Source organism: Triturus cristatus, chromosome 1_2 (genome assembly GCF_964204655.1).
Source record: "Triturus cristatus chromosome 1_2, aTriCri1.1, whole genome shotgun sequence".
Classification (NCBI taxonomy): Eukaryota; Metazoa; Chordata; class Amphibia; order Caudata; family Salamandridae; genus Triturus; species Triturus cristatus.
Window position 1 is genome coordinate 279,088,665 of NC_140580.1, and position 20,201 is coordinate 279,108,865.

Genomic DNA, 20,201 nt, shown 5'->3' on the forward strand with positions numbered 1-20,201 from the left:
TACCGAAGAGACATGGACCCACAGGTACCCGCACGACATACATGCTGCACCCATATGAACTGAACAGCTCACACCACTCCCGTGCCTCTACACTTGGGCCGTCAACTCGGCCAGGCGACATACGACACTCCTACGAATGCCCGGCGCGATCCAGCCTCAGCGGCGCCCGTCACCCCCATTGTTGTTTTGTTCTGATGGTTACGATCCCTGGATTGGGGAGAGACTGTTTGGACGTGTTGGACTTGGCCCTTTTTGCAGGGTCATCCCTAAACTTTTTGCCTTCCTCCGGTATTTTTTCTGACCTGTTGTTGGCTGTTTTATGACTCTGGGCACCTTACCACTGCTGACCAGTGCTAAGGTGCATATGCTCTCCCTATGGTAAAATGTATACATTAATTGATATTCATGATTAGTTTATTGGATTTACTGTCAGTCCCCAGTAAAGTGCACCAGGAGTGCCAGGGCTTGTGAATGCCAATGCTGCTAGTGGGCCTGCAGCGCTGGTTGCGCCACCCACAGAAGCGGCCTTGTAAAATGTGTCTAAGGTCTGCCACTGCAGAACCTGCGTGCAGTTTGGTACTGTCATGCTGGCTGGGCAAGTGCACACACTTGCCAGCCTCCAAACCTTCCCTTTGCCTCATGTTAGTCACCCCTATGGTAGGCCCACGGGCAGGGTGCATTGTAGGTGTAAGGTAGGACAAGCCCTGAGTGTGTGGCATGTCCTAATAGTGAATTACAGCCATTTTTCGTGGCTCACTATTGCAAGGCTACCTGTTCCCCTTAGGCCAGATGAGCTGCTGGAATTATTACATCCTATAATCCCAGCAGGCTCAGGGAACATGGTAGAGAGATATGTTTAGTATGCCTGAACTCAGAATAATAAAATACTTCTTGTAGTCAAGTTTATTTTACTATCCTGGGTTTGTAAATACGACTTTTTAGAAAGTCCGTATTTACTCGCTTAACCATCTCAGCCCGCCTCTGCTGTGCGTGTATCTGACTGTCTGGGCTATGTGAGTGACAGGGCTGGGGGGATGACAGGTAGCGAATGGCAGGAGAGCACCTTGGTGGGAGGTGGGGGTGCCCCTTGGACTCTGAATAGGGCAGTGCTCCACCACCACAAAGCTGGCTCCGCCCCCTGGGGAGCGACTGATGACTCAGCCTGCACCTGGCCCCGGACGGGCGAAGCGCTCTCCACAAGGTGATCCTGAAAGTACTTGTCCCCTGAATGCCGGCTCCACCTCCTGTAGAGCGGCTGATGTGCCTGCCCCTCACACTGAAAGCAGAAGTCAGAGTACCCCCAACAAAGTGCTCAGGACTGAGAACGACTATGCGAAGGCCCCCCTGGCCTGAAAGAACAAAAGAAATGTGGTATAAAAGTTGGAGCCCCGCTCCTTGCAAATCAGAATCCTGTTTTACCACAAAGAACCTCTGCCCGACTAGAAGGAGAAGAAGACGCTGGAAGGACTGGCCTGCTGCTTGCCTTGCTGAGAAAGGAGAGGAAGAGACTTGCTGAAAAGACTTTGCTGCTTTGTGCTTAAACATTCTCCAAGGGCTTGATCTGAGCTTGCCCCCTGAACTGAACCCCAGGACCAGTGGGTTCTTTGTGCCTTTGCTCGTCCTGAAACTCGAGCCGTGTGTGCATCCAGCTGGAGAAAGACTGCGCCCCTCATCGCCCCCTCCGAGGGCTGTGACACTCGGGAGCCTGCCTGCCTTTGCCCCCCCTTGAGAGCCTCGCTCCGACCGGAGTCGCTCTCTACCCCGGGCTAGGCCGCCGGCACCTCTGCCACCGCCTGCTATTGGAGCGCGCTGAAGCGCTATCGCCCCTCCCGCCGGAATCCTTGTCCGACGATCGTGATCCCCGCCGGGTCCCCAGCTGCACGGACCGTGCCCTGTGACCCCGCTTCGCGATCTCGCCCTGAGATCAGGCCGCACCGCCCCCGCTGAGGAGAACCCCGCACTGCCGTGCTGAGGGTCGTGGGCCGCGCCTGCCTGACTACACGCACCTGCTCAAGAGGATCCAAAGGTGCCCCATCACTGCTGAGTCGCACCCTCCCGTGCCGACTCCCGAAAGCAACTACACGTTCTTAAGAATTCCAGTATCGGGCTCGGGGCCCGCAACGCCTTATTTCCCCGTTCGCAGGAGCCGATCTCTGTAAGTACTGGAACCACAAGTAACATTTGCAAGAGACTACAAAGTATCCATTTGAAACTACGAACAAAGAACATTTGCCTGCTTTACAACCTGGTGGCATAGCGAAAACGTTATTGGTCTTGTGATAAGTCTGCTAAGATATATATGCCTATTTTTACATAAAGAAGCGTATTTTTCTACATATCCAAGTCTGGTGTCCGTTTCTGGGGGGATTGATGTATTTACTGTGTGTGCGATTGTAAGTGCTTAACCAACAACGCCTGAGGAATCGCCTTGGCTGCTCACGCCACGCACCTAGAGGGTGAGCAAGGGTCATTCACGAGGGGTTATCCTGCGCCCTGACATAGAGGAGAGGGTTCCTGCTTGACACAAGGACAACCTTGTGCCAACCAGAGACCCCCGAGTCTAACAGGACGCATTAGCTTTGCTGATGGGTCCCAAGTATTGGGACGGTTTCCCGACCATGGTTTTGGTTACTTATTTGTGTTTCCCTACCCATAATAGTTCTTACCCTAAGGAAACCACACATGAGGTACATGCTCGACACCAAGGCGCCTACGACACCCCACACCACTGTTTTAGTCGGGCCAAGGGCACCCGGGGCCGTCACACTCCCCGCGAGCGTCGCCACTAGGCCACTACGCACTCACCAGAACCCTATCCAATGCCTAACATGGAACTTAGCAGACTCACGCTAAACACCAGGGGCCTACATACGCCGCATAAACGCTATGCCATCTACTCATACATCAAACGTCAACGTGCGCACATAGCGTTTCTCCAAGAGACTCCCCTCACGGCTACAGAAGTGGGTAAATTGCAGGCGAAATGGAGGGGAACCTTGTGTTCTCGTTCTCGGCTTACGCACGGGGGCGCTCATTTGGCTATGCCCGGGCACCCCGTTTCAGGAAATTCGAAGGGTGGTAGATGCAGAAGGGAGATATGCGCTACTACATGGGGTATTGGATGGGCAGGCGATACTATTGGGCAGCATTTACATGCCGAACACCGACCAAGAGCGATATTGGGAAGTCCTGACGGGGGTATTGGCACAGTTCCCATCCATTCCCTGGATCCTAGGGGGTGACTATAATGGAGTACTGGACCTCACCCTTGATAGATCTCACCCGCCTCCGCGCCACTCCCCGGCTTCGAGACACGCAGAGCACTTCCGGAGTTGGGTGACACATTGGGCGTTGGAGGATGCGTGGAGAGCACATCACCCCCACACAAGGCTGTACTCCTTCCATTCCATTCCCCATAATTTACAGGTCCGACTGGACCGGTTTTTATGTTCCCCGACGCTCATCCCGAAAATACATGAGACAGATTATCTAGGTAGGGTGGTGTCTGACCACGATGCGGATGTCATTCGACTGCATTGGAGACCGGCGCTTCCTCCGGTTCCCACGTGGCGCCTCCGACGCGATTGCCTTACTGATCTGGCTTTTACACATGATCATGCACGCACAATCCAAGACTACTTCACCAATAACACCGACACGGCTTCGTCGAGGTTAGCGGAGTGGGATGCGTTCAAGGTGGTGGTGCGAGACGCGTGTATCACACAGATCGCTGGGATGAAGCGCACACTAGAACGATCACTCATGGACACCTGGCAACACGCACCCAGCGCGAAGATAGGGATGCGGCGTCAGCGCGACAGGTAGCTACAGCGCGGTCCCGTTACACTGAGGCATTAAGTACCCTGCGGAAATATAACTTCAGAGCTTACGCAGCAAGGGTGCACCGAGATAGAGATAAAGCGGGAACGCTCAAGGCCTGGCTGGTAAAGCAGGATGCGGGCATACACCCTATCACGGAGATTACTGGCCCCTCGGGGGACGTAGTACGGACCCAGGTAGATATCCTCCAGGTTTTCTATCAGTACTATAGCACTGTCTACCGGGCCCCACAATCGACCGACCCGGAAGCCATTCCCCGCTTTTTAGACCCCTTACAAATTCCATACATCTCCAGAGCCGACAACGCCAACCTGGAAGCGAAGATTTCTGCGTCGGACGTCTCGCACGCTCTCCGAGCCATGGCACGTCGTAAAGCACCAGGGATGGACGGCCTACCCCTAGAGTATTTTAGCGCCTTCTCCCCCCTCCTGACGCCGCGCCTTGTCGCAATGTACGCAACTGCGTTTGAGAAGGGAGAACTACCTAGCTCTCTCCGGGAGTCAATCATCGTGTCCTTCGTGAAGCCACATCGGGACCCACAATTGCTATCATCTTACCTCCCAATTACGCTCCTCTCGGCTGATTGCAAGATATTGGGGAAAATTCTGGCAGAGCACAATGAAGGGATCCTCCGACCCCTGATTCACATGGATCAGTGTGGGTTCGTCCCGGGTCGCTGTACCTCCCAAAACCTGCGGCGTCTATTCCATGTCCAGGATCAGGTGAATACTAGATATCCTCACGCAGCGTGCCTGATCTTGGACCTTGAGAAGGCATTCGACACTCTCACATGGCCGTATCTCTTCGCAGTTCTTCGGAGAGCGGGGATAGGTCCCAATTTACTTAGATATACCCAACTTCTCTATACCAATCTTACCACTCGCTTCAGGATAGGGCAGTATATCTCCGCGCCACTGCGGGTCGAGCGTGGGACCAGACAGGGCTGCTCCCTTTCCCCTCTAATCTTCGCGTTGGAGATGGAACCTCTGGCCATACGTCTGCGGGAGGGAGGAATTGACTGGGGCATTCCGATAGCAGGTACGGTACACAGTGTCTCCCTGTACGCGGATGATTTGCTCCTCTACATCCGAGATGCCACAGCGGACCATACTGCGATTTGGACAGCGCTGCAGAACTTCGCGGCGGCCTCCGGGCTAAAGTGAACTGGGACAAGTCCATCGTGTACCCTCTTCACCCGGGGTTCCAGCTGCGAGATGTCTGCCTCGGCGAGAAGACGCTGTCGGTGGGTACCACAGCCCCCCGATACTTGGGGGTACGGCTCTATCACTCTCCAGCCGACCTGTTTGACGGCAATCATCGCGCGGTGTTGGCTGGGATCAGATCGGCGGTGCGATTCTGGACAGCCCTCCCGCTGGCGCCCATAGGTAGAGTGGCGCTTGCAAAAATGATACTGGTGCCCCGCCTTCTCTATTACTTCGCCAACCTGCCGGTGATCCCGCCACACGCCTTTTTTCAGGACCTGGATACACTCCTGCGTTCCCTTATCTGGGGAGCTGGCAGGTCTCGGATCGCCTTACGCACATTGCAGTTGCCCACCACGGAGGGTGGCCTAGGGGCCCCAGCCTTTGAATCCTACTTTCTGGCGGCGCAGCTCCAATAGCTGTCGTACTGGACAGCTGGCCGCCATATGGGAGAAACCCATACGCAGCACGGCCAGATCCCCGTACCGGAATTGTGCCGACTGCTACTCCCAGGCTCCAAACCGCGACACACCTACCCACTTCAGGTCTCCGTGGCCAGACGCTGTATGTTGCGGATTCACCGAAAGGCGCCCGACGTGCCGGCCTACTCTCCCAAGCTACCCCTGGTTGGCTGGTCATGTCAGGAGAACTACTTCCCGTCGGCCCGGCTAGGCCCCTGGACCGCGTGCGACATCACAGAGGCCGAGGCGTTATTTACTGACAACCAGCTGGCGCCTTTTACTCACCTCACGGACTTGTATGGTCTGCCGCCGGGGCAATTCCTACTCCACAGGCAGTTGATAGCACACTTCCAGCCCTATGCGGACCTCTCCAAAGGGGAGCCGGAGACGCACCCGGTCATTCACACGATCCTCCACATGGGCTCCGGTCGCCACCTCGTTCGTTGGTTGTACAAGGCTATTAGACAACTTCTTAATCAACCACTGGTCGCCCTTCGCTCTCAATGGGAGGAGGACATCGGGAGACAATTGCATGATACCGAATGGGAGAAAGCCCTCGAGTTCCCCAAAAAGGTGTCCCGCAACACGCGCTTCAAAAACGTCCAATATAATATCTTACATAGGGCGTATCAAACCCCTGCACGCCTGCAACGATTTTATCCGGATGTACCTATCTTATGCCCCCGATGCCGATCCCCGGATGCCCGGCTCCAGCATATGTTCTGGAGCTGCCTGTCACTGGGTCAGTATTGGACGGCCGTCCTCACATCTATCACTGCGATAACTAAACTCCCAGACCTGCGCTCCTGGGAGGCGGTAGCCCTGGGACTGTTCCGCAAACCTAAGCCGCTCAAAGCCTACACCCGCTTTGCTTCCCTCACATTGTTGCTAGCTAAACGGGCCATTGCCATGAAATGGCGAGACCCCCAAGGGCCATCTAGGGAGGCATGGGCAGGGGCGGTGAGGAAATGGGCAGCAGCGGAGGAGGAGGCAATTAGAGAGGCGGAAACACGGGGGCGCAGAAAGTACCCGCTTGCAATGGAATGGACCCAACTACTCTTTCAATTCACCCAAGCCTGGCCACCCCCAGGGACACGCTTGACGCCACCATCACCGCACACGCCCCCCCCCCCCTTAAATCCCGTTTCGGAAGGTAATAGCCCCCACGAACTCTGATACTCTACCCACAATACCTAATGGATTGCACTTATCCTTCGCACTGACCAGGTGCGCCCCTAGCACTGGGGCGGAGTCTAGGCCCACCATAGTAGATGCAATGTGAACACATGAGCAACGGCGTCCCCGGTTCACCCCCCAGCCCCCACCCTTGCTGCGTATTCTAACACGGTCTGTCGCGACGCACATCCCCTAGCACACACTTCAATGATAGTGGTTTCCCTTCCCTAGTTCTTTCTCAGTTATATAATTGTTTTAAAAGGAAAACAAATGACAAAAAAACGAGATCTAAGTCACCTTGTGTTGTCACCGCTGCCCCCCCTGACGCGGCCGGCCCCACATGGGGTTGTAGGCGGCTTGCTGTGTATTCTACCTCCCCCCACATACCACCTAGCAGTGGCACTTTCGCCCTGCCGGCCCGACGGGATGTAAGCAGTGGCTAAGTTGTATGGTCTATAATACTAATAAAGATCTTGTTTGTTAAAAAAATATATATATATATGAGCTCTTCCTGAGTCAGATCTGCTTCTTTCCCAGTGCTGGGAGGGTCGATTGATGGAGTGCTGGTGGAATGTAAATCGAGACCATATTGTAGTGTCTCCCTTCTCATTCGCAAGATATCGCAGCAAATCTCCCCTGTTCATCTGCCCAGGATCCAGTCCGTATTATGGGGCAACGTTTCTGGATCAGGATTCCCACACCCCTGGAGCCGGAAGTGAAATACGAGTGAACCTCCATCTTGTACCCCCATCTGTCCAGGGCCTTAAATGCTGTGCCCGTCAGGTGTGTTTCTTGTAGCAGTGCCACTGCTGGTCCCTTTCGTTTGATATATTGAAGAACCAGGCCACTCTTTATCTTATCCCCCAACCCATTTACATTCCAGGATAGCACCGTGAGGGGGGCGTGTCTTACTTTAGCGTCTGGAATTTTTTAATCTGTTGCTGTCATGGATCGCAAAGCTATCAGTGTCACATACTATGTGCGTCTTGTTTCTAGATCGTGTGCTGTCTTCGTTTGTCCTGTGCATCATAACAAAATGTATCTCAAACCCCCTAAACTGAAACCTTCCCACCTCCCTGCTTCCCTGCCTAGCGGACTTTGAACTATCCGCCTCCCCAACTTAGCAGAGTGCTTCGTTCCCCGAACTATGTACTTGCGTGAGGGGCGGGGGAGAGCTGCTTCCGACCACTCCGGGTCTCTCCCTTAGTTCAACAGTGTGTCCACGTCTTGACGTATATCAATCAGTAACTTTAATCCCATCAGCCACAGGGACCAGAGGACGGCACCCGTGTCTCATACATCCAAATCCACACTGTCTTAATCTGCTGCCCATCGCCGGCAGGCCGTTAGGTCCTCGGCCCCGTGGCGACCATCTCACGGAGAGTCCACTGTCCTGGCTGATTTAATCCTAGTCCGAGTCTCTTGTCATGCTTTGCAACGCCCTCTCCGTAGGTGTCTCCACTTCTCGCGCTGAGGACTCTTTCGATCTCCCAGGTATCTGTCTATTTCTTTGTCCTTGTCGTCTGGGATCCCCGGGCTTTCTCCATCCCTCAAGCCAGTCATGGGCCTCCTGCGGTGAGGTGAAAAACCATGTCTTTCCTTCTGCCTCCACTCTCAATTTCGCCGGGAAGAGCATTGCTTATTTTAGGTCGTGACGGCGCAGTTCTTTTTCATGGCCATGAAGTCTCCTCTTTGCCGCATCACCATTGCCGTGCAATCCGGATACATCATCACTGTGCTGTTTCCACCTGTATGGGGGGCGCAATATGGGCCGCTTGCAGGATTGCTTCGCGATCGCGAAAGTTAAACATGCGGGCCAGTATAGACCTGGGTGGAGAGCCCGGTCGGGGCCGGCCACCGGGCACACGGTGTGCCCTTTCCACTGAGAAGAAACTGGACAATCCACGTGGTTGCAGTTTGATCTTAATCAAGTCTTCCACAAAGAGGTCAAGGCCTGGCCCTTTCACACTTTCAGGCACCAGGCGAACGTTATTGCGTCTAGAACGGCCTTTCTGGTCATCCAACTTAGCTTCCATTTGTTTGTGCGCCTGTTCCAGTTTATGAACTTGACATTGCTATGTCGCTGTATCGGAGGAAAGCGTTGCAGTCGTGGATTCAACCTCTGTCAACCGGGTACAGATTTTAGAAACATCTGCCCTCAGCAGTGTGATGTCCATGGAGAAATTACCTATCGAGGATTGCATCTGGGTCAGTGTCAGCATTATGTCCTGTAACGTTATTTCCTTGGTGGCCGTGGACTGGAGACCATCTTCGCTGCTTTTTTGCGACCCTGTGTCAGGGGGCCGTTCGCTTTGGTAGGCATATTTTTCCAATTTGTTCTGTTGCGTCGCGCGTTGGCCTCTCCCTGCCATGATGCGAGTGCGTGGTGTGTCTCTCAATGCCGTCTCTAGGTAGGTGGTAGTCACCGCTGCCTGACTGCGTGAATAGTGTCCAAGCACGGCCTTTCGGTTTCCCCCTGCCTATAGCTGATGGGGTTTGGGGTCCGTGGTGTATCTTGACCACCCGGTCTTTGTGGCAGCCTGTTATTTTGTAAGAGTGCAGCTTTTGCGCATATCTTACCGACCACTCTGTGGCCCCACTTAGACTGTGCTTTTACCTTATGGCTCTGGGTGCAACTGTCACACACTCAAGACTGCTCTTATTGTCTCAACATGAAGGTTGTAGCCTCCGCGGTGTATGGTGGTCTTTACAAATCGGGCCGACGTGATCCAGGCCCGCTGGTAATTATACCGCGCTCGGGCTGTTACAGAAAGTCTCCAGTGTACAACTGTGACTTGCCGCTAGTCAGGCTCCTCATGTCTCCTCTGGTGCCCTGGTTTCAGGGCCGAGTCTGTGCCCCACAATGCCGCCCCTTCTCTCCCGTTGCCGGCGCTTCATGCATATATACTGTGCGTCCCCGCTGTTGCAGGCTTCCCACTGTTCCCGGACTTGATTTAGCGGCACCGCGCTGACTGTGTTCGCGCCAGTGCCTCTCTCCCGCCGCAGCTTCTCCGAGCTCCGGTCGGGTCTTGAGCTATTCTCCGCCGCCGCGTCTCTCTATGCACTTGCCTGTGCGATCTTTCACCGGAGCGCTTCTGCCCTCGATCGGTAGTCCGTTGTTTCCGTGCACAGTATCGGAGATGGCGCCGCACTAGGACCTCAGCAAACAGCCACTCATCAATGCTTCAGTTGCTTTTTCCGCCGACTGCAGCGTCGCATGTATGCTAGGTCCCGGCTCAGGATAATCGTGCAGGCTGCGGACTTTCCACATGGTGTTTCTCCCCTCCGGTCTTACATCGCTCGCTGAGACTGGCAGTAATTATTACTGCAGCATTCCGGCGCCCATTCCTGGGGTCGGATAACGACATGCAGGTAGATTTTTATCAGGATTAATAGGGAGAGACTATCTGCCTCGGAGCTCTCTCAGGCTGCGGCCATTGTCGTTGGCTGCTAGCCGCGCCCCCGCTGAGTGTTTCTTAAAGAATCTTGTTGTTAGACCCTTCTGAGTCATATCCAGTTGTATGTCCAAAAAATGAATTCTGTGTTGACTCATATTGTATGTGAATTGGATATGAGGATTCTGTTGGTTCAGTTCCATAATGTTTGCCACCAATTGCTTTTGTGTACCTTTCAAAAATCGAATATCATCTGTGTAACACATGCGAGAGATTAGATTGTCCAACCATATTCTCTTCTCATAATGTATTGTTGATCATATTTGGCAATGAAAATATTGGCATATGATGGTGCCCCTGAGAAGCCGATAGAAGTGTCCGTCCTCTGTAAAAAAAATGAATTGTCCCATGAACAATAACTGTGAAAAAGGCTGAAATGGAGAAGTTCCTAAAAAAAAAAAGCTTGTTAACTCTGACATATTCACTGTTGAGTAGCCTCTATTCATCCACCTCCAGTCCCTCTTCATGCGGAATGAACGTGGTCAGAGAGACAACATCAATGGTACATAAGCATAAAACTTGGCTAGGTGTGTATTCTAATTCCATTAGCCTATTTAAACAATCTGTGGTGTCGCAGATGTACGATTTCCATGTTCTAACCAACGGCTGGAAAAAGTAGTCCAGATATTTGCAGATGGGTTCGTGTATAGACCCACAACCTGCAACTATGGGTTGAATGGGGGGGGTCCTTCAGATACATTTTCGGCAACATGTACAAATGTGGTCTTTTTGGGATAATCAATGAGAAGAAATCTACGTGTGTTGTCAGTGATCCATCCCATCTCCAATGCTTTGTCTGACAAATTACCAATGTTTTTATGAAATCCACGTAGGATCATTTTCCAACTTGATATATGTATCTTCATTCATTACATGGGCATTAACTTTTTGTCCGTAATAGGATCTATTCATGACCATCCGGAGCTCCAACCGTCAGCGACTGAAAAGCAATATTCTTATCCTTTCGCAATTGATTCAACATCTTGAGTTCCATTTGTGTCATGTTCTTATGTCTTGTGCTCTGGTACTGCAAAACTTGCAAGTCTTTTTTTGACCAATGTTTCAAAGGCATCTTAGGATTTGTGTGAGTGAGGTGCCACAAACGTACTCTTTGGTTTAAATTATTTGTATTCCAGTTCATCCAAATTAGTTTTGGTAGAAGGTAAATTGAGGAAAAACCAGTTTAGATGTAATTTCTGCATACATTTGAATAAGGAAATTTCAGTCTCCAAAGCGTTTGTGTGGTAGGTAGAAACAAATGATATCCCTTTATTGACAACAGACAATTATGCATACAATAGTTGTCTAGTAGATATATTTGTAACTAGATCTTTGTCCGGCTTCTCAGTGTCCAACCCTGATCGCTTGCTTTTCCTTGGTCCTCTACGATATTTGTGTTTTAGTTCAGTGAAGAACCCATTCGTCCGGAGTATGGTTTATAGCTAAAAATGTTACCTTGGAAGTTGTTGGTACTGAAGCGGAAGTTGAGTATTTATCAGTGATTGGAGGTGCCTGCTGTGTCAGTACATGTGTAGGTGATATATCCTCATCTGTGACTACACTTTTTTCTGAAGACAATGCATTAGATTGTTTTAAAACATGTTGTTGCGCATAGGCATCAGCCCATGAGTAGACCTCGTCCAGTTTGTAGTCTATTGTGTCCCTTTTAAACTTAAAAAGCTTGTGTTCGTGAATCTCTCCTGCATGATTGTCCAATTTCTCATTAATGTCATTCAAAGTTTTTCACTATGTTTCACTTTCTATCCTTGTTTCCAGCTCGGTTTTCAAATCATTAATTTCTACTGCTAAATCTGCTAAATCTTTCAGAATTTGTGAGAGTTCTTCAATTATTAAAAGAATGAGATCCAATGAACATTTGTTTAATATCATGTACCACCTTGACATGAAATTCTTGTTGAATTTAAAGAGCATCTATTTCAAAGAAATCCTTAATTCATGTGGAATCCGTTCAACTTTGTGGTATTGGATTAGTGGTGAAGTCTCTGATTCACTTCTTTGCGCATGGTATATTCTAATTGTTTTAAAAGTTGAGTTACTGTACAGAAGTAGTGCTAAAAGTTCTAATTTCTTGTATCATATAATGAATTGCTGTCACTCCTTCTGAGGTATAAGCTTTGATTTCAGCCTGATTGGCCATGATATGTGCTGTCTTCAAATGAAATGTTCTACAAGTAGGTGCAGGCTCAGGTATGAGAGCAGAACTAGTGAAATTGCAATGAATGTGCAAATAAACCTGCACTCAAAGTACTCTATTTAACTAGTTAAATAGAGTACTTTGAGTGCAGGTTAACTTTCACATTTATTGCAAACATATTTGGTTGAAATGCTAAAAAGACTGTCATTTGTAGCATAGTAAAACCATTACTACTACTTAATATGAATATTGTCTTAATGCAATAGGCTTTTAAAAATGTAACCACCTTATAACAGATTATGTTTTTAATACCAGACGCATTAGAGCTCCCCCATCTACTTGAATGCAACATACAATATATTTCACACTCAAAAGGAAGCAAATGCCACATCCTATACAGAAAAAACAGGGGAATGTCTCCTCTTAGAACCAACAAAAGACTACGGATGCAGTGTCACTTTCCAAATCCTGCTCTCTGGAATATAGAAAACACAGATCGGAGGTAGAAAAAAAAAAAGAGTTTTAGGATTCTTAATTACAAACTCCATTTTATTGAAAGAACTGACTGACTATTAACTCAAAATCAAGAATGGAACATACAATCTTCAAAGGTACTATAGATGGAAACATTTGAAATTAATTGTCACTTCCTTAGGGCATAAATAGTCAAACTTCAATATAAAGTTAAAAGGTTTTCTTATTTCACCTCACTGGTAATGCTCCACTGAATGCACTTTTGCATAGGGGCAATACATTTTCAAAGGGAATCATTGTATGTTGTGTTGGATGTTTTAAAAATACTGTGTTATTGAGAAATGGCAAAAAGAACTGAAAAATACTAAGGGGCTTATTAAGATGTGAGGCGGATGCAGATACGGGTCCGACTGACCTCCGGTCAGCGTCCCCGACGCCCAATTATGAGCGACCGCACATGGTGAGTTCTCATACTCACATTTCCCTATGGGAGTATGTGCTACAGCTGTAAAGCCTTAGCAAAACCAATTTTGAAGCGTAGAGTTCCGAGGAAGGCAAAACGGAAAGGGAGGGCATCGTATGTGTCTTCATTGGCTCCACTATAGATATGTTGACCAGTGATCCTTAGGGAGATTGAGTAAGAGCCTCTGTAGTAAATTTAACCTCTATATTTTCTCCAAAACAAAGTTGCCTTTGCCTTTTTCTAAAGAATTTATGCAAGGGTTCTTCTTTTTCCCTTTTGGCTTTTCCCAACTGCCTTTCTCCTTTGGCCGTGGGGCTCCCAGAGCACCCTCTTTACCATTATTTGACTGAGTTTTAAAAATAGGAATCATCTCCTGGTCTGCCCTTCTCTACGGTTCATCCAAATTCTTTATCTTTAGGGTGCTATCTAATATAGGTTGTGTAGCTTCAGATGTGGATTCAGAAAGTACAACTTCGGATATATGTTCATTGAAGACTCACTGGCATACCAGCTTTTTTAACCCATTTTCTAGACATACCAATGAAGCCGATACTAGTGTCTCTTCCTTCGGAGGTTGACTGGGTTTGATATCACTCACAGCTATATCAGGGGTTGAGAAATCAAGGAAGAGTTATTAGAGGGGGCTCTGCTAAAACCTTTCAACCCCACTGGTGCTATCCTAGCTGGCGTGTCTACAGTCTCTATATTCTTACTAATATCACAGGAGACATATCTCCTACAAAGCTCCAAATCCAAGTCAGGTAGGGTAAAGTACTAATTTTGAACGTTCTCTACCAATAGCGGACAGGGGCTTCTTCAGTGTTTATAAGGGGGTTTTCATATGACACCTCTGACACCAGGGAATTAGAGTCTGAAGACATCAAATGACGGGGAGAACTATTTAGTCCCCCAGAGCAATGTACTGGATGCTTCTGGGCTCCAAGTAGTTTCCCCCGTATCAGTTCCCACCATACCCACAATACCCACATCAACATTCGTAACAACATTTATATCAGCATTTATAATCACATTGGTTCCCCCATTTACATTAGATGGTACATTTGTTTCTGCTTGAGAATGTTCCTTCTTCTTCCTTTCCCATAAACTGAATAATTGTTTTACCCCTTTAGCAATATTACAGGAGCGTCTTTGTGAAGGGGTTTGATGCACAAGCTCTGCCCTGTAACAGGTGCCTGATCTTAATTTTCTTGCTGTCATTTTGCTTGGATCGGGATCAGAGGCACCAATGTTAAACACCAATCACAAATAAGCGGAATAGCCTAGAACAAATCACTCTGATAACCAACAGATAGGTTGTGAAAAACTTTACTTGCCTTATAAGTAGAGCTTTCGACGGCTTTGTAATATCAGGGGAGGGAGCCAATAAAAACAAACAAATTCCATGCGGGTTTGATGCAGGTTGGAAAGCAACAGTGGAGGAGCAGATACTTTGGAGGAGTGAAAAAAGGCAGAGGGAGTGGGTATGTAGACTGTCGGGTGGAGTGGAGAGGGGAAGGGAGAGAGTGAAGGTAGAGACTGGCACGTGAGCAAAGCGGTCCTTAATGACACGCAAGCCCCACCAGCCTAACGCCAGCCGCCTCTGCGCAATCGGAAGCAACCGCGGTTCTAGACATGCCCATCAACCCGTCCAACCAACCACTCACCTATCTCACTGTATGGTTGCTCCCCGTCCCTCAGTTTTGCAGTATCACATTTAGGCAAGACTGCCTCAAAAAATGCAGCTGCTTCCTATTCCCTTCTCTCTGTCCTCGTGTCTATTTCTGAGTCTCTCTCTAAGTCTCAATGAAGACTATGTGGAACCACTTGGAGTCGGTGATTTTGATACTCCTCTGTTTCTCCTATTACTCCTGCTCCTCCTGCCGCCCGATTTCTCTAAGGAGGTGGCCTCTCAGGGTTGGTGTGGCGGGCAGAGGTGAGTGAGAGGGGGAGACAGGAGGGGGCCGGGTTGCTTGTGCTGACACTCAGACGGCATGCCCAGTCTCACAATGAGCACTGACAGCACTGTCGCGCAATCGCGCTACCGCTCCCGCTCCCTGCTGTGTCTCCATCTTCACTTTTGACGCTTCTGCCCCCTGGTTTCACACCGAGGGTTTGGAAGAATGCCGGAGTCAAGTCGGGAGTCAGGAGCCGGGAGCCGCGGGTCCAGGTCTGGCTGCAGTAACGCTCTGCTGCCTCCGACACTTCTGGCGCTTCTGACGCTCACATAAGACACCATAACTTTGGCGGTTTCCAACTCTCAGTCTAGTGGTCAAATGAAAGATAGGGCTATATAGGTAGAATATGGCGCGACCTCGCAGCAGGCAAACAAAAGGCCAGCCCGTCTGCGCCCAACCGCACATTGACCATGCACAGAGCCAGCCATGCTGCAGATCTTGGCAATCTGAATGGATCACATACTAAAGTAAGGAACTAAAATACCTTAGATTGACTGGTACCAAAGAAGGGATTAGGGGAGGGAACCTCGATTATAAGGATGAAACAGTGGCCGTTCAGAACAATGCCAAAATAGGAGTAGAGATGATCAAATGTGGATTATTAAACGTGCAATCAGCGGTAAAGTATGCGCCTCAACTGAACTTGCTATTGGAAACTATCGAATGGGACATCCTTTTTGTTAGGGATACTTGGATCCCCCAAAGTCTAATGTCAATCTGGCAACATCCTGCCCCCCAAGCTTTAAAGTTATTCACCAACCTAGAATTTTTAACAAGGGGAGGAGGCGTGGCAGTAATATTTAAAGAAAAATGGGATATCACCCCTAAACAAGTGGATAAAATACCAGGGGTAGAAGTGTTGGGCTTCTCCCTAAAAGTAAATAGTGTATAGCGTTCTTAGGACTTTGTTGCTATCAAACCCCGGGTCGATAAGCAATTTCATACAACCATTTCTGAAAATCACCTCAAACCTTACCCTTAAACAGTACAGTTTTTTTGTGCTGGCTGATAGCAGCATCTGGGCAGAAGACAAGACACTCTCCCAGTGAAAAGAACTTTTAGGCTCATGTAAAATTAAAGGACTGGAGCAACTAATAAGCGGTCCAAAGCATCAAGAGGGACATATCCTTTACCTGCTATTTGCCTCGAAAGACCTAATCGCAGGCAGGGACACAATCCCACTAAGCTAGTCAGATCACAAACTGATAGCCATTAAAATAAAAGATCTAGAATAAAAGCTGAAGAGAGTCAGGCAAGAAAGGTAGTATAAGGTAAAGCATGGCACAAACTAAAGAAACAGCAGGGAGGAAATAGCTATGATCATCTACAAAAAAACGGTCAAAGAAACTTTAGATAAAATAATACCCATAAAATAATGGATACATCGGCGTACACCATCAGCACCATGGCACTTGGAAACCCTAAAAGAACCTAAAATTAAAAGCAAGAAACTAGAGAGACAATGGTGGAAGCTCCATCTGGAAAAATGTAAGATACTACTAACAAATGCATTAAACAAATACAAAAACGAAATAAGAAAGGCCAACAAAACTACTATACCAAAACAATTGTAGAAGCAACAAATGGGCTAAGAAAGATAGTTACTTAGTAAGGGATCTAGCAAACCCAGAATGCATCAAACAAACAATAAAACACTTGCAAGACTTTTCAATAATTTATCAAACTTCTTTAATAATAAGATTAAGTTAAACTTTGCTGACATGAACACAGACCTATCGGAGACAAACCAGATTACAAGTAGTGGGGCCACCAGGCACAAAATTATAGAGCCAGCTACCACTAAATTAGAAGGCATAGAACCAATGAACAAGGAGGAGTTTTGATCATTGGCTTTAACTATCTCTTCGGGCTCTCTATTGGATCTGTTACCACCCAGAATATGGAAAGAATGGGCGCATGACTTGTACCCAAGTCTACTGAAAATCTGTAATCTGTCCTTAATGACAGGCATAGTTCCACAGGCTTGGAAGAAAGCACTAATATCCCCTTTGCTGAAGAAACCAACAGCTGATTCACCAATACCCAGTAACTACGGTCCAATATTACAACTCCCCTACCCTGTAAAAATAGTGGAAAAACATGTCAGCAAGAAACTATCAAACTACCTGGAAAGCCACTACCTTCTAGAACACTGAAAAGTGGGTTTTGGACTGACACGCTCCACTGAATCTGCTCTGATTTTAGCAATGGATGAGATTCGAATGATGGATGACAACGGTCAAACAGCAGTCCTAATATTACTAGACATGTCAGTCATGTTTGACACTGTCAATCACCGAATACTGCTATCCAGGCTGATGGATATAGGTGTGGATGGGACACTATGAAAATTGATTAAATCCGACATTTCAAACAGAATCCAAGCAATATCACTACCTCGTTCTGTTCAGAATTGAGAAAAGCAGAACATGGTGTACCTCAGGGATCAGCTCTGAGCCCTGTCCTCTTTATATCTGCACCCACTGCTGACTCTCATCAGATCACATGGCATTATCTTTGCAAATCATGATGATTATACACAACTAATTCTTTCATTGGAAAACAATAGGCACACCTCATTGGAGGGTTTCCATTAATGTCTAAAAGAGTTGGCAAGTTGGCTGAATAGCAACTTTTTAAAATTCAACAGTGAGAAAACAGAATTTTTATGTTGCACACTCTCCAAAGAGCACTAAACACTACTGAAAAGTTCCGGCCCTGGGCTAGCACAGAAATCCTAAAGACATCACAATCAGTGTTTAATCTAGAAATATTTGTTGATAAGCTCTCACTTTATCTTGTTTGCTGTTGGCTTTTGGTTTGAACTTTCTGCCAATCTGCTCAAACTCAATGTCCAGTGCACAGGTGTTTTGATGCGCATTATTAGGTTGAGTCTGGGCAGCACATGCGCTGCTCTGTAAAGCATGCTGTATTTAGATATGGACTTGGAGCTCCACTCATTTTTAGCCCCTCATTTCAATTGGCTCCTGTTACTGTCCTTTCTAAATGGTTGATTTTGATTCATAAATAGGCTTAGTAGTCCCTCCTTAGTACCGCCTTGTCTACATTTGTAAGCTCCCATGAGGACTGGAACTTTTACTTGTGTTGTTACTCTCTATATTTTATTTAATCTGTGAGTACTATTTTCGTGAATGATTTCTCCTACTCCACTTACGACACGCTTTCCTGTAATGCAGAACAGTCCCCACTTTTATATTTTTTTAGTAATGGGGGCGCATCATATTTACAAAACCAGCTTGCACCTTTTAATTCACATTTAAGTTTTTTGGCAGCGCGGTCCACTTTAACTATAGCGGCCGCGCTCCTTTGTTTATTTACTTTGCCAGCGTGGCTCACTTTAACAATTGCGGCCGCGGTTCTTTCTTTCTTACATGCTTGACCGTTTGAGATTTCTGACCAAGAATCCAGGCATGCCCTAGTTACCTAGTGAAAGATGCGCCTTTGGTTGTCCCCTGCTCATGCTTTTGTTTGGGTCTCTGTTGGAAGCTTCACCGGATTTAGTAATCCCCAGGGTCTGGTGACTAAAGGTTCCTTGCAAATTATGTTTGAGTCCTTCCTGTATACTTTCACTAGCTCTTAATGAAAATTGCCACATATATGTCTCCCACAAAACGGTCATCCCCCGATTATCCTTACCTGGCAAACTGAAAAAGACAATAAATAAGCCAAAGATGGAGACTCTTAGTGATAGGACCTGCCTTGTAACAAATGATGCTAAACCTGAAGCCTTTTTTCTACAATGAGAATGGCAAATTTGACAGCTGCTAAGGGGTTTGTACAAAAAAGACAAGAAATTACGATCACCTCCCTATAGCACTGTGAACATTTGGGATTCGGGAGAAGGATCGGAGACAAGGGCGGGCATAAATAAGCTTTAAATGCCTACATCTTCCAATTCCAGGTTTTTGGTCCTTACTCGTCGCTAAGCTGACCTTGCCAAAGCACCAAGAAATGCTGTGAAACATTTACACTGTTATTAACATATTTTTTGAGAATGAACAAGCTACTTGGAACTACTGGAGGAACTGAATATTGAGCTACCTGGGGTATGAAAGTTGCTAGGGAGTTTCATGAAATTCAGATTCAAATAAGAACTTGGGTGTAAATGTGGCAAGGGAGAGGTCATGAGCAGAGGGTGACAATGTAAGCAAAAGGAAATAAGGCAAGGTAGGACAGCAGCGCCTGTCATCAAATTAGCCAGCTAATTGGATAATTAGTCAAATTCACTGTAAGTGATGAGATTCTGTCCTATCACAGGCAGAACACACTAAGGGTCTTATTACGATGTCAGTCGGAAAGCCTCTGATCGACACAGTCTTGGTGCGAGAACCGCCCGACCATAGGTCGGCGGTTCCGCTCACCACATTAGGATGTGACTGTACATGGTGCGGACGCAAACCCCCATTTCTCTATGGGAGCTTGCTCGACTGGCAGAAACCACCTGCAGCACAAGCTCCCATTGAGAAATGGGAGTTTGTGAAAATCCCTGCCCCATGTAGCACGCATCTCATGGTGTCTGCCACTCGGTGCAGGGATTTCCAGGGGTACACCATAGAGGCCCCCCCAGGCCAATAACCAGAGGGCCAGGGAGTAAGGGGGCCCTGCTATGGACCCCCAAAGTCACTTTCCAACAGCCTTTACATGTCGAAAATGCCGACATGGAAAGGTTGTCGGAAACCGACATCATAATCTCGACGGCGGAAACGCCATCCGTAAGATATTATAAGCCCGTTCCAACTGGCCGACAGGCTCATTGAGCCCATCGGAACCAAGTCGGTTTCCCTGTCCGGTTTACAGTCCGATGGCCGTTATAGTAATACGGCAGTCGGATTGTAAACCTACCCATCGTAATAAGGCCTAAAGTTGTTCCTTCCAGTGGTATCGACTACTATGGAAATGAATGGGTTTTGAGGTTAAAAAATATTTTTGCTTTTAATTAATTTTTTGGGCTGATTGAAGAGGGTCTAGCGGCTTCCTCAATAATGGTTTGTAAAATAAA

General features: G+C 48.0%; 1 protein-coding gene across 3 annotated transcripts in view; it reads left to right on the forward strand.

The window, feature by feature from the left end:
- The window catches only part of LOC146867159 (uncharacterized), a 316,562-nt gene that overhangs the window by 286,001 nt on the left and 10,360 nt on the right, over positions 1-20,201 (forward strand). The window lies entirely within an intron of this gene.